Genomic DNA, 15,411 nt, shown 5'->3' with positions numbered 1-15,411 from the left:
ATTTTGTAGCAGCCCCTCTCCCCCCCCCCCACCCCAACCTCTCCCAGCTTTTGATTTGCGTGTGTGTGTGTGGAGCTATTGCAAGATCCGTGGGGGCTAGACACAGAGGGGATTTGGCTTTCCTATCAAGAGGAAAACAAGAATAATAATAATAATAATAATAATAATAATAATAATAATAATAATAATAATAATAATAATAATAATAATAATAATAATAATAATAATAATAATAATAATAATAATAATAATAATAATAATAATAATAATAATAATAATAATAATAATAATAATAATAATAATAATAATAATAATAATAATAATAATAATAATAATAATAATAATAATAATAATAATAATAATAATAATAAAAAACCCCAACCCAGCAACAACAACAAGAGATGGGGATGCTTTGGGGAGCTCCTGGCTGCTGAGGACTGTGCCACACCAGCCTCCTGCCGAGCCGGTGCGGGGAGCAAGCGGCGCACATGCATCCATCCTCCCGCTAGGCACCTCCGAGTATTTATGATTGCGGAGCAGGTGGGAGCCAGCATGAGTGCGAAGGTAAGGGCGCTCTTCCAGCAGCCTGCCCGGCGCTGCCCCCGCTGCAGTCTCGGGGCTCCCCCCCGCGTGGACGTGCCGTGGGGCTGCATGGGGCGGGGGAGGCCCCCCCCGCCGTGGAAAACGACGAGACAAAAGGGTCGCTTTGCATTTCAGAAGGAGGGAGAAGTGGGTCCCCCCTCACCCCACCCGGGAAAACTCGCCCGTGGAAGCAGGCACGCACCCAGCGAGGTCCGCGCGCGAGCGAGCGGGGAGAGGCGCGGGTGTCCCGGGAGGCTCCTGGCAGCGCTGCTCCGTGGCCGGCCAAGGCTCCCACCACCGCTTGACCCTCCCCTCCCCATGCCGGCTCCCCGCGAGGGGCCGGAGGGTGGCGGGAGCCGCTGCAGCCTCGGTGCGGCGCGACACTTCGCTGCTCGCAGCTTTGCAGGGCAGCGCTGGCTGGGGGAAGGAGCCGGGCGAGGAAATCCTCCCCGGGGAGCTTCAGCCGCATTCCCCATCCCGGCGGGCCCCTTCCCCGCGGGGAGGAGGGTCTCCCCCTGCCCCTGCTCCTGCTCCGTGCCCGACCAGGATCCCGGTGCCTCGGGGAGGAGGGAGGGAATCCAAAGCCTTTCCAGGCTCAGCACAATGGGCTGCTGGGGAGGATGGAAACGCACCTGCATTGAATGGAAAAAGACTCGGGGCCGGGACCTGGGCTGGGAAATAATTCCCGCTGGGTGGGGAGACTCCACAGCTGCTCTCCTTCCTGCCTGCCTTCCTTCCTCCCCTCCACGCCAGCCTTGCTCTCCAGCCACCTGCCCCAGCCATTTCCCTTGCCCCAGGTGCTCCGCAACAGCACGGTGGCACTGGAGGAGTGAGGATTTCAATTAGCAGCTGATTGTGGAGATCTCTGCTGTGGATGGGATGTAATGGTTTCTCCTGTTGGGGTGGGGGAGAGGGGGAAATCTTTTAATGCTAATAATAAAGCACTCTGTAAATCATCCAAATGAACTGTGTTCCAGGAAGGGTCATTTTTAGTCTTTGACTGCCTCCCCCCAAATAATTAATTGCACTCCACAAGGACTAAAAGGTTCCTAGCCATAAAGGTGTCCCTAGCAGAAAGGGGATTATTTTTTGTTGGGGGGTTTACACTGACTGAGCTTTGCCTAATGAATCCGAATTGAAGATGCCCATCCTAATCTAGTCACATACCAACCTACAGAGAAGAGCTTTATTTAGAAATAAGGGGGAAGCATGAACATACCTTTTCAGTACTGTAATATTTACATTGTCCTTGGTATAGACAGGAGCTCAAGTCCACCTAGGAGCTTGCCTCCCTGATTTCCATTGCAGGGAAAAGCTAATTGTCACTTAGGCCTTCTGATTACATGCTTTGATTAAAAGAAGTAGTAGATGTTTTCTTTTTGTAAGCCTTGCTGATTCCATAGTTAGCCTTTCCAATCCTCTTATATATAAGCAGGAGCTGTGGTGTTCAGTCTTTCAGCAGAATATATTCATGTTCCTGCAGTGCTGAGAGGAAATCTCCTTTTTCATGTTCTCCTTTTTGGTTGCCTTGTTTTTCACTTCTTTATTCATGCACTGGATTTTTTGCTCCTTTATTTGTATTTAGGATGTATTCAGAACTGACCTAGGAAAAATAATGTTAGTCTTCTTTCAGATGGGAACTCACATTTGCAGAGAATCAAGTCTGACTATTTTAAAAGATAGTTCAGCTCCAGTGTTTGCATTTACTCAAGTTTGCCTTCACTTGCCTTTAATAATCTTTAAGAGAATTTGTAGCTGGTAGTAGGGACAATATTTGCATGGAAGAAGACTTTGAGTATTTATTTTAAATATACCTCATATCACGTTCAAGTGGAGTTCCACTTAATGTTATTGATGGATCATTCATTGTGGAAAAGCATCATTACCAGAGTGGGTTCGATTTATTGTTTAGTTTTCTGGGCTGCCAAGTACTGAAGATAGTATAATTATTCAAAGAAACTGATTTCCTAATGAATGCATTACCTCGTATCTTTCTTTATAATGTGTCTGTGTGCATTTGATAATATTGGCATCACAGGTATAGAAAGATGCTTCCTTGCAAGAGTTAGGATGTCTGAAGCCAGCCCTAAGGGATTCTTTCAAGAGTGATATGGTGACATGATTTTGGTTTAGGACACTTTCTTGGACACTACTCAGATACAAACTTGAGAACTTGTATTAATCGGAAAATATCCGGAGATGCTGGGTCCTGTCTTTACTCATGCAAAACTCCCATAGAATTTATATATCCATGAGCAAAGATGATTTAAATGGGAATTAATTCCTTGCCTGAGAATTAAAGAATTGGGCAATTTAGATGCAAACTAAAGTGGTGATATTTATAAGTCTAAAGTTAACTCATCAAGGGTGTAATGCTTCCTGTCCACTTAAGGAAACTGGAAAAGACCAAAGAGTTTTTTCAAATGAGTTTGTGTCATACCTGCAACTGCAAAACTAATAAGCAATCCCTTTCATCCTCACCTCTAGTAAAAAGCAATTGTGCAGTAAGGGCAGATTTATTTGTAATTCTGCTATATTATTTTTTTTTTCTTTTTAACTTTAGTAATACTTAAAAAAACAAATAGGTGGGTCAAAAATTGGCATAACCATACAAGCTTCCCATTGTAAACTGTTGTTGTGGTTTTGTGTTTGCCTGTGTATTTGACAGTAATCTGATTATGAGATCAGTAGGTCACAATGTTTGCATAACTCCTTTGTTTGCCTGTTTGACCATTTCAACTTAGGGATCCATCTTTACACAACCAGCTGCAACAGGATTCTCTTCCAGCAGTACTTAGGCTGTGATAATCACAGTTCCTAAAGTGACAGTCAGTTGTAAGCAAATGCTTAAGTTCATGGGTCAACATAGTAATTAATTACTGGAGAGAGAACATTGCTGATCTAGGTAGATGGTAAATTAAATCTCTAAGCAGAATTTCTGGTAGAGGTAAAATAAAATTTCCCATTTTCTATCTGTCAGATTAGAATCTGGAGATTCTTTTAAAAGGAAAAACAAAGAGGCAGCATAGTTGATATTTCTGCCTTGCCATGAGAGAAGCAGGCCCTAGTGTTTTCAGCATCAGGCAAATTACCTTGTTGTACCTCTGTTAAAAAAAAAAAATTAGTAATGCTTATATAGCTCTTTTATCTGAATATCTCAAAGTACTTTACAATTAGGGGTAATAGTTATGATCCTAATTACTCTCATTATTTTGGATGAGAAACAGAAGGCCCCCCCAAAAGTAAGTGACATATATAAGGCTACACAGCAATTCAGTAGTAAGTGGAAACAACTCCCGTTTTTTGTCTCCCAGTTCCATGCTCTAGCCACTAGATGGATGTTAAACGTTTGGAAAAATTGCAAATATTGCAGTACATAGTACAGAGCATGAGAGAGGACAGTAGTGAAGACTAAAGGAAAATGAAATTGGTATTACCTTTCCCAAAACAGGCTTGCTTGAAGAAAACAGATGCAGGATGCAGAAAACCAGGCACACCTCTTTTGCAGACAGTTTACAAAAAATTCCACGCATTTCTCAGACTGTCTGCACTCTTCATCCAGTAGTGCAGGAAAGGGGGAAAACTTCCCAGGTGAAGTCCCCTCTACCACATGGCACAAGTGAAACCTCTCAGCATTTCACAGTCACCGCCTGATAAAACTTCTGACAAAACTTCTGGTTCACACAACTTCATGGTGATGAGATCCCTGTTGTGGCTCTGCACTTCCAGTTTTCCTTGTGGTGATGCCAATAGTTTCCTTTTGATGCCATAGTGGTGGTGGTACGAGTCCAGCAGCACTAACTTTACATTTTGTTATTGAATGCTATTCTCTGTCCTAGTGGAACAAAATGCAAGATTTCCAGGTGTATCTACCCAGGCTGGCTTCACGCCTCTAAGCGTTCAGAGGTGGGTGTGGGGTGAAATGGGAACAAGTGCAACTGCTTCTCCTCATCTAAATCCATGGGAGAACTTTTCCTCTGTTAGATCTGGGGAAAACAGTTCTGTGCTCTTGGCTGGGTTGACAAGAGTTCCCTCTCCTATTCTGAAATAAGTTAAACAGCGCAGCGTTAATGCTGTTTCAACCTCAGGAAGAACAACAGAGCTGTTATTCTGAACTCTGAACAGAAACCAAAGCTGTTCCTTTCTCTTAATTCCCTGTCTCGTGACCTGGATATTTGTTCCTCTTCCTGAATAAGTAGATGGAGTCCTCTGGGTCACGTATAATTATTTTCATTAAGGGCTCAGAAATCTACATTCTTCTTTAGAGAGAGTTATCCTTAAATAATACAGACATTTTTTTTTCTTTTGTGATTTCTTAGTTGGTCTAATAAAAGGTATCATCTCTGAACCAAGAGTTCTAGAGATTTGCATTTCTTTGTATCCCTAAATAAGTGCTTAAGGATGCCCCAGGAAAGGATCAATATCGTTTAATATGCTTACACATAATGAGGAACAGATTGTGGTCCTTATATGCAACTACAAAACTGTAAAATGATACATACATAGACAATATATTTGCTATCATAGAGCATTGGTCATGTTCTTTCCTAGTGACTTGTCTCTGCAGAGCATAACAACCTACTAATGCTCCTAGGTAATGGAGTTTTTTCTTTGGTTCACATACTAAAGATCTGGGTTTTGATTCTTGCAGCTGGAGGGTTGCACTCTGCTGGGGGTGTGGTGGAGTCATTACAGAAATTTGTTTGTAACCCAACAAAATGAGATGGACTGACATTGTCTCCCATGAAATCTTTCATAGTGGGCCAGAGTGGTAGGATGGTTTTGTTAGGATGGTTATTTTAAAAAGTTGTTATATCTTGTCAGAAGAAAAGGATTTACACTTTTATAAGGCAGATGAAAATAAGAGGTCTGGTTTTGGTTCGAATAGCACCCTTTTCTCTATAGGTAGTAGATCCCAAAACAATTTTTGCAACCTGAGAAATGTCACCCAAATATGACTGACATATACCCCTTTGTGAAAAACAGGAAAAAACAGAGAGATTTCTAGAATACGTATTTCTAGTATGCTTCCAGCTTACCATGTTATTTCAAAATGAAAATATACATCGAAATGCATAACCCAGAGTAAGCTCTCCCCTGAAAAGGATTTACTAGATAGATTGTGTTATGGCTGGGGATAATGTCAGAAGTCTTGTCCCTATTGAGTGAGTTAGGGGTGGGACAGACAGACAATAAGACTGCTACTAGACAAATCAGGGAGACGAGGCAAGCACATAGTGATAAAATGACTTCACATTGCATATAAATAAATAAGTACTGCTAATTGAATATAATCTGGCTCAGGATGCCTGGTCAGTACACTTGTTAGAGGCACATTGATACTTATGAAGTTGCGTTGCAAAACAACTAGAAGTCACTGTCATGTTAACATACTTTTCCATTGCTGTGATTTCACTGTACCAGTGCAGGGGCACTTAATCTCCAGCCTTGGGCCAGATCTAGCCAGTGGTGCCATGTCATCTGGCCCTCAGGTCTCCCCATGGGTCCAGAAATTTGGTGGCAAGAGAGCAGTGGCATTGCTTTCCTGCTGCTAAATTTCCAAGCCAGTGGAGATCCCTGGGCCCTGCATGCTGACTCCAGCACTCGATCACAGTGTGCAGTGTACAGGGCCAGGTGGGTGTGGTGCTGGGACCTAGAACCCAATCCTGGCGTGGCGGGCTGGATGGGGGTGGTGCCTGGTTACAGGACCCAATCCCAGCATGAGGTGGGGAGGGGGTAATATTGCCCCCCCCCCCGTCCTCCCCCAGCCCAATCCTGTTGGGCAGAGGGCAGGAGGGGGTGGTGCTAGCCCCATGGCCTGATCTGGCCCTCTGATGGGCTCTGTATCAGCTATCTGGTCCACAGAGCTAAAATGTTGAGCACCACTTTACCAGTGGAATCGCACAAACCTCAACTCACATCAAAGCAAGGGAGAATGAGGGCCACAGTTCTTAGACGTGGACAGTGCCATCTGCCAGTCAAAAGAGAGGAGTTCCTACCATGCAAGAATGAAGTGCATGAAGCTGGCCAGATGTCGTTCTACAGAAGGTAGGGTAGATCTGCGTCTTACAGACAAATTAACTCAGAGGTGAATAGTATAAGTTTTCATAAGTAGAGGGCTTACTTCTGCCTAACTTCAGACTAGCACAGCCAACTACCTGTGCTCATAGATATTGTTAGTAAGGTTCCTATAATCATGTATGAGAAATCTTGGAGATAAATAGCAGGGATGCTAATATTAGCACCTATGTTCATATTCTGCAAGAAAATAAAACCAGCTGAAGGCTTCTTTTTTTGAAACTTTTTATGTTTTAGTTGCAGAACTGCTATTATTTCCAACTTAAAAGAACCACAGACTGCTACAAGTAAATACCTGCTGTTTTTTATTTACTTAGAGTTTCATCTTCTTACAGAAGTCAATGGGAGCTTTCTTTTACTGACTTCAATGGGTTGGATCCTTATTAAGTCCTAAGTTAAATGTATGCTGCCACCTCCTTCCCAATTTCCATTGCAGAAGCACAGGTAGGAAACAGAAGTCAGGAATCAAAGAACTCACAGCAGTGAAACTTTTATCATTCTACAGCGAACTCTCACCCACTCCCTTTTATGTCAATGGGAAGTGTGAAATGTTTAATTCTGGGAGTTACCAGGCAATGCAGTACAATATAATCTAATTAAATACACAAATTCTGTTTCTTAATGTTTTATATTGTTAATGACCAAAACTCCATAAACTTAAAGTTCAGTTAAAAACCTAAGTGCTAGAATCTTAAAGGCCCTGCATGAACTGGTGGTATTTTGACTATTTCTGTCTCTCTTTGTTCAGCCTTCCCCTGCAGAATAAACTTATCTCTTATTTTCAGTAAAGCATCACCTCCAGCTGAGCTACATTTAACTTTTATATTTTCTTAAGAAAATATAAAGAACTAGGGGAAAAAAAACCCAGGCTACTTCTAATTAAGCATATTTATAAGGAAATTAAAGATAAAAGTAGCTGAACTGCAGATGAAGCTCCACGGAAGCTCTGCCTAGCAATTTTATTGCAGTCTAGTGAAAATTAATAGGGGTTCAGTTATGAGGGAAAGGCCACACATTGTGGTTTTGCTTTTAATTAATTATATTTCAGAAAGACACAGAGAACTCATTGTGCAAGGCACTGTACAACCATGTAATAAAAACAGTCTGTAGTCAGGAGAGTCTGTAGTCTTAAGAACCTAGTTGAGCAATGAGATCTAGGCAGGTAACCGCCACAATCACATGGAAGTCATTGTAAGATCCTGACCTAAATAAATAGCTAAGTGAGAGGAAAAAAGGATGTCAGTTAGGAACACAGATATCAGAGCAATGAGTAGCACACTTTCTAGACATGCAAAGAAAGAGCATAAGGAAGCATTTTTACAATTTCTCAATTCAAGCCTCCTTGAACAACCTTATTACTTTGAAATACCGCACTTTAAAATGTCTATACTGTGCTATCTAGCAGTCTACTGTATCAAGAATTATATACATATGGGCCTGATTTTGATATCAGTTACATCAGTGTCAACAAGAAGTGACTGCAGTAAAGTCAGGGGAGCTAGTTTAAAATTAGTATGGTATATATGAAACCATGCATCTGTTTTTAATCAATGAGTTGGTCTTGAGATGGTCCTTTTTTGTCTTTGCTCTGATATGAAAATTGCAAATTTTTTCTGTTTCCATAATTTGAATATTGTTAAAATATAGCATGTCAAGTGTGTGTGTGTGTGTGTGTGTGTGTGTGTGTATATATATATATAAACCATTATATTAACATGAAGTGTAACCTTTCCTAAGCACCCATTCCAGAGACAAGTAACATTCTGTTGCTGACTAAAAGTAGTTTTTAACTAAAGGTTGAAAAAAATTGTCCTGGAAACATTAGTTTAAAGTGGCAGTTGAAGAGAAGAGATTGCCTATAGTGTGGGGGCATTTGCTACAAATAACAGTTAAGGACGGAGTGATTTTTCAGAAGAGTTAAAGCATGATAATTTCACTGCTCTTGACTAACCTACACTATGCAGCAGTTTAACAACTCTTCTATAGATTGCTATCAGAGAAAGACCTCTCTGTCCTTCATGTTTCATTGTGTTCAGGCGTATAAAGAAGAACAAAAACATTATCTACCTGTAAACTTCTTATCATTCTTATTTTTTTTAACTGTTTACATGATATGTTACCAGGGCCATCTGTGGGGGGGGGGGGTGTGAATCAGGGTGACTGCCCTGGGCCCTGCACTTTGGGGGGCCCCATGGAGCTCAGTGGAGCATCCACAGCAATTCCGCGCTGCTGCTGGCTTCACATCCAGCCGCTCAGCACCCTCTGCCGCCCCCTCCCCAGCCGCTGAATATGGTGCATCCAGCTGCTTGGCACCCTGCCCTCCCCCCCCAATCCACCACCGGCTTCCTTGTATCTAGGGTAGGGGCCCCACACAGGCTGATTTGTCCCAGGCCCTGCACCCTGCTCGGGTCATCTCTGTATGTGACACTTCCATATAATATCATTTTACCTGGAATCTACTTAAACGTGTTAGAGAAAATCTTGAAAAGAATTCTTGAGGTCATTCACTAGATTGCATTAATTATAATGATTTTCACTATGGATCTTCCAGTTTCTATATTTTCCCTCAACCCCAAGCTTTAGGAGAGTTCAGGTCTGGACCTAAACTTTGTCATTAGAGTTTCTCTCCACTTTTTAATGGGTGGTGTCCTTTTTGACACCCCAAAGCGGGTTTACTGTGTAAATGATGTTTAAAAATAGCAGCAGGAGATGCAGTCTCCAGAACTGGGAGTCAAGAAGCCTCCATGCTAAATCTGGTTCTGACTTGGTTTCCTCTGTCACCATTCAGAGGTGATTCCCGAATTGCCTTAAGGTCTTTTACAGGCAACTTCTCTTTTATTTCCTTCATGCTATGTGATGATGTGCTTCTGGACTATCCTGGTTTCCAATTATGAAAAATCAGTGCTGGCTTAGCAGGGCTGGTTGGCTTTTCTCTACCTGTTCTTCTACCTGCTGTGGTTGAAGAGTAGCAAGTGGACAGTCTCCGCTTACTCCTGTGTGTATGACCTTTTTCATGACACATGAGCATATTAAGCTGCTCCCCAAGTTCTCCTGCCTATTTGTATCTTCCATATTAATGTGGGCCTTAAGGCCCACCCAGATAACTAATAGGCCCTTTGTGGGGCCAAAGGGTGAAAGATGCAACTAATTTCTTGGGAAAGCAAAAGCAGGATAGGAGTGATGTGGGAGTCAAAGGGTCAAAATGTGAAAATAAGTTCTCCAGAGAGGGACACTGAGCAGAGCCCCCTGTGCCAAACCCACCAATCCTCAAAGACATCCAAAGAGCTGGTGGATGCCACCCACTGGTGCTCTGCCTAGAAACATGCTCAGACAAATGAGAGGAAAGTGGCCCTGCAGTCTCTGAGCACCTTCCCAGCCCCCTTCCTGGTCAAGTACATGACCCACTTGGCCAGGGCCAGGAGGAGGTTGACTAGGAGGTCCTGGGAGTTGGTGGGGCCACGGATGGGGTGACCAAAAACAAAAAGGTGGGGGGGTAAAATTCAACCAGAACATCAGGAAGAGGTTTTGGAGGGGTTGCAGCCGGTGCACTCAAGGATCATGTGCGCCAGGGTCTCCCTCTGCCCACAGAAGGGGCAGGAGACCAGGGTGTCTGAAGCTCTCTACATACAAGCCTGTGGTGATGGCTCCATGGAGGAGCCACCAGCTGAAGTCCCCAGTGGCTTGTAGGATGAGGAAGGAGCACAGACTCAGCCACTGGGGTGCCCCAGCCATTTCCTCGCCAAGCAGGTCCTGCCACTTGGTGTCTGGGCGGGATGTGAGGGTGTCATGGTGGATCACATGAGTGTGTAGAGGTGGCAGCGATGGACAGTGGAAAAGTGGACCGATTTGGTGTCCTCCAGCCAGCTCGAGTGGTGGAGTGGGGAGCGCTGCAAGGCTGGGCGAGGTGCTGGCCCCACAACAAACTCCGGGGGTGGGGACCGCCACCACACAGGACCTGGTCAACAAGGCAAGGGCGTCCCAAGTTCTCCTGAGTGGCTGTGATACAGAGTAATACGTACTTAATCTTTCCATGTTGTTTTCTCATTAGTAAAATGTGCTACCTCAGAGGTGTTGTGAGGCTTGTTCATTCTCTGAAGAGAAAAATTATGAAGATGAAAAGTGTAATGCTAATTCTTCAAATTATGATATGGAATACTGCATGGATTAAAAGTTATAAAAGGGACAGTATTGGCATACTATAAAGGGAAGGGTCTCTGACAGAAGAAATATAATAGGGAACTATTAAGTCTCTTGCTCAACTCAGAGGGAAAGCCACAAGCCTTTCTTCATCTTCAGTGTATCTCATGTTGAGGGATTGACACAGTAGCACAGGCTCCATTCTTGCAAGCCTACACACAGGGTCCCTTTGAAGGCAAGGAGAACTTTACACATGGTATCTTGCAGGATTAGTCCCATGATAATGCTCTTCAAAAATTCTGTTGAGAGGTTTGAATTTGATGCAATTCAGGCACTTTTCTAGTTGGAAACTGAAGCATTTAACTTACATTTACTTATATTTTTCTACCGAATCAAATTTTTTTGAAATATGCTGTCTTTTGGCTGGCAGTTAGTATACTAAGCTTCTGTGCAACATAATTTTTTAAAAACCCATATTGATACTAAGGAATTGTGATGCAAGTAGTGACAGACAATTAACTAGTCCAGGGTTCTGATAAATTCCTTGATAATGCTCACTCTTATACACTTTTTTCCTAATCTGATATTTTATTTTGGAGTCTGCAACAGCCTGTTGTGACCACATAGACTTGACAACTGCGGTACGCAGGTGCCCTAGTTTCATGAGAATGGCTGCAGAATTGAAGCTTTAAAATCTGCAAACACTGGAAAACATAGGTATTAATCTAAACAAAATAACGAGGTGTTATGACCATAATTTGCACTATCATTATGATATCAAGCAAGTGAGATTCAAATGGCAATTTATCAGTGATACCATTCTGCAAAGTTATGCAGTAATTTAGAAAGCATTAAATATTTTATAATTTTAAGTTGTTTGTCACTTTAAATACAGGAGAATTAATCCATCCTGGCAAAGAACCGTGTGCTGTTGTGTATACATTGTGCCATAAACTCTAATAACACATTGTTTTGTGTTCTGTTTTTTGAAACAAACAGAATCAAACATTCATAGCTGCATTTTCTAGCTGAAGCCAGAGTTGTAAAAATAAACTTTCCTATGAAGGTATAGGCCTCATCCTTTGGAGGGCTGAGTGTTCCCTACCAGGCCCATCATTGTGAAATAGACAGCTCGACCTGTGAAATATATAGAGCAGTATTAGTATCAGCACCAGAGGGAGCTCTTTGCCCACATCTTGGCCAGGGCCAGATAATTATAACAATGGTAATGACAGAACAATAAAGGACAAAATGGCAGGAAAAAATGGTGGTCAGTGGGACATTATCCACACACCACAAATAGTATTATAAAACACAAGTCTCTGTTTAGAGAGAAGTTGACCTGTTGACTGCTTCTTTTGTTTTCTTAGAGTGAATGCTCTCACTATTTTACATTTTAATATACCAGTAAATTTTGTATCTAAAGTGTTGTCACTAAAGTTTAAAGAGGTAGAAAAAATATTCTAAAAATGAGTTATGAATTTAAATGATGAATATTACTCTAGATGCCCCATTTACTACAGTTATATGCATTTCACTCTGACTCGTACACAACTAATATATTATGCAAGTAAATGCATGCGTCTATGCATTGATAATTACATTTTGGGCCCTAACATTTATATTTCTAACTGGCATCATGCAATATTAGGTAGTTAGATAATGCCAGTCCTGCATTCCCTGTGCTCACTAATTCTAGCTTCCTCTTGCATCTCTCTTTTTTTCAGTGAGAGCATTGAATGGCAGGAATTAAGGATCCGGGCCATATTTTTCCTTGTAACTTAGAAGCTGAAATTTGTGCGCTATACCACTGAAGAGAGATCTCTCTGGCTAGGGACAGAAGTTACATATAAACTGATTTAAGTGATTCAAAACTGATTTAAACCTAGAACAGAAGTTCAGTGCACATAAACCGCTTTTAAAATGGCTGAAACCAGTTTAAGAGAAACCTGGCTGGATGTAGTATCAGACCTAACTGATTTAGGTTAAACTGGTTTATGGTACTTCTGTCCCAGATCCCCTCCCGACTCAAGTTAATTCATAGTCCTCCAGCATCCCAGGATGCTTTGCAACCCTGGGCTGTGCTGCATGCTCCAGATGAGCAGGGCTGGCCCTGTCCCCAGCTGCCACAGAGCTGAGACAGTAAAGCCTCTGTTCCCCAGCCTGCTTCCTGTTTGCCAGCCTGGGGCAGAGGAACTGACTTAGCCCCCATCAGTACAGTGAAGGGATGAAAAGCCCCGGTGCAGGGGGCTTCTTGCTCCCCCTCTGCAGCCCAGTGAGTTTGGTTTAGCAGTCTACCTCTGAAAGGCAGGGGGAAAGAGACAGTGGGAATTCACTCCGTCCTCACACTGGACCTCAAGCCAGGGTCTGCCCAGTGTGGGGAGAAAGCACCCACCAAAGGTCTTTTTCCCCCCTCTGTAGCTCTGAGCTGGCCTGAGATTCCCCTTCCCCAGGCTCCACCTGTAAGTGGGTGGCTGAGGACGGGGCAGGGCTGGGGGAATCTCAGCCTTGCTCGGAGCTGTGGAGAGCTGAAAATCCCCATGGTGGGTGCTTTTCCCCCCAGTGCTGGGCAGACCCTGATTGGGGGGGCTGGTGCTGGGCCAGGATGGGGGTGTAGTCCCACCCCCCACCTTTCAGAGGTGGACAGCTGGGGAAGGGGCAGGGCTGGGGGAATCTCAGCCCAGCTCTAAGCTGGGGGTGGACAAACTCCCCTTGCCCTCGGTGGGTGCTTTCCCCCCACACCAGGCAGACCCTGGCTGTGGATCCAGTGCATGTTCCCACCTCCCACTTCCCCCGCTCAGAAATGGACAGCCAGGGAAGCAGTGGAGCTCAGGCAATCTGAGCCCAACTCCAAGCTGTGGGGGTGTGAAAAGCCCCCCAGTGGGTGCTTTGCCCCTAGCGCCAGGCAGACCCCAGCTGGTGGGGCTGGTGCTGGTGGGCAAGTGGGGTGCATTCCCCTCTCCCCAGAGGCAGACAGCTGAGGAAGGGGTGGGGCGATCCTAACCTGGCTCCAAACACCGGTGGGGGGCGGGGATAAAAGTCCCCCAGTGGGTGATTTCTCCCCCACCAGGCAGACCCCAGTTGGGCATCTGATGCCAGGCTGGGTGGTGCATTTCCACCCCTGCCCCCTTTCCCTAGGAGAAGGGGTGGGGCTGGGGTGATCCCAGCCTGGCTCTGAGCTTGGGGGGGCTTCCCCTGAGCTGCGCAGACCCCAGCTGTCAGTGGTGGCAGGCAGAGCCAGCAGACAGTCAGGCCTGGGCTATTGCTGCAGTGGGTTCAGCAACCTTAGGAGTGTCCCCAGGCTCCTGGTCTGGGCCAGATCAGGCTTCTGCCTGTCTTGGCCACCTGAACGCTGGTTCAGTTTATCATCAGTTTAATCTACACAGCTTAGAAAAACCTGGAAGATTGAATTGATTTTTGCCTCAGGCTTTTTGAATCTCTGTACTTAACCTCTAGTCTGGACATCCTATTCTACTTATAGGCATCTAGGTGGCACTTACAGATCTGTGTACAACACTGTTTCACCCTGGTCAAATAAGGAAAAACCATTAATGCAAAAGATGGGTGGGATTTCTTCCACTTCTCCCTTTCTGTGCCTCAATCTTAAGGCTAAAATAGACAGAAATAGACATAGTAACAGTTTTTCAGGGACTCAAGCAGGGTGCAAGAGCTGCAATCTGAGTGGCTCACACTTAGCCAGATGCCCAACAGCTGGAACAGGATCTGGCACCTGGCATTTTATCTGTAATGTGGTCTTATGAATTTGTATCACGTTAGTGCCTGGAGGATCTGACTGAGATCAGGGCTCAGTTGTGTAGGGTGCCATCCATACCAAGTGAAGAGCTTATAACCTAAATAGACAAGACAGACAAATGATGAGTGAAAGGAAAGAATATCCTCTGAACTAAAGTGCTTGTCAGAATTGGGGCTTGTGTGATTTGCCCAGGGTCACAAAGGAAGTGTCTAGCAGAATGAGGAAATGCATCCATCTCTTAAATCCCAATCTGGTACTTTATCCAAAAGATCATCCTTCCTCCTTCAGATTTAATGCTATAAGAACTGATCTCCACCCATTTGGAGGCAAATAAGAATAAGGAGGTTTAAATATATATTTTTATTTTCAAGCAGAGATGGAGGTCGAAGGACTCAGTTATCTACTCACAAATGGACATACATACATGCACTGTCCTCAGACTACTGACAACATAACAGTGCAACAATACCGTAAATAGCATGCAAATTCATGTGGACCTCTGAAATAATTCATGTGGAGTTAAATAATATTTCATGTCTAGCATGGCTTTGTTAATATATTTCTAAACAGAAGTATACACACACTTCTGTGTATATCACATAGGTATGATATAGATCAAGGTTGTCCAACTTCTCAGTGGTCAGGGGCTGTAGACACCTTTCTATTTGCTGTATGCCCCCAGTGCCTCCTATGTCTGTGCTGTATGGGCTCAATGCTCTGCTGCATTGCGCCCTGCAGGCATCACCCTGTTGTACTGTCTGGTGGGTGTACCCCACTGTCAGCACACTGTGTTGTGTGTCCCCCACCCTGATGTGCAGCGGGTGCCCCTGTCCCCTGCACTGCACTGTGCTGGCATTCCT

General features: G+C 44.0%; 1 protein-coding gene across 1 annotated transcript in view; it reads left to right on the top strand.

Moving 5' to 3' along the window:
- The first annotated feature begins 370 nt into the window (after window positions 1–370).
- Window positions 371–15,411, top strand: part of NLGN1 (neuroligin 1) — a 631,206-nt gene continuing 616,165 nt past the window's right edge. The window contains exon 1 of the mRNA XM_025201780.1: window positions 371–564. The gene's annotated coding sequence lies outside the window, so the exon portion shown is untranslated. The remainder of the gene's footprint in view (window positions 565–15,411) is intronic.

This window comes from Alligator sinensis, unplaced genomic scaffold, assembly GCF_000455745.1.
Source record: "Alligator sinensis unplaced genomic scaffold, ASM45574v1 scaffold379_1, whole genome shotgun sequence".
Classification (NCBI taxonomy): Eukaryota; Metazoa; Chordata; order Crocodylia; family Alligatoridae; genus Alligator; species Alligator sinensis.
Note: the sequence above shows the minus strand (reverse complement) of the source record. Positions and strands in the feature narration are given on the sequence as shown.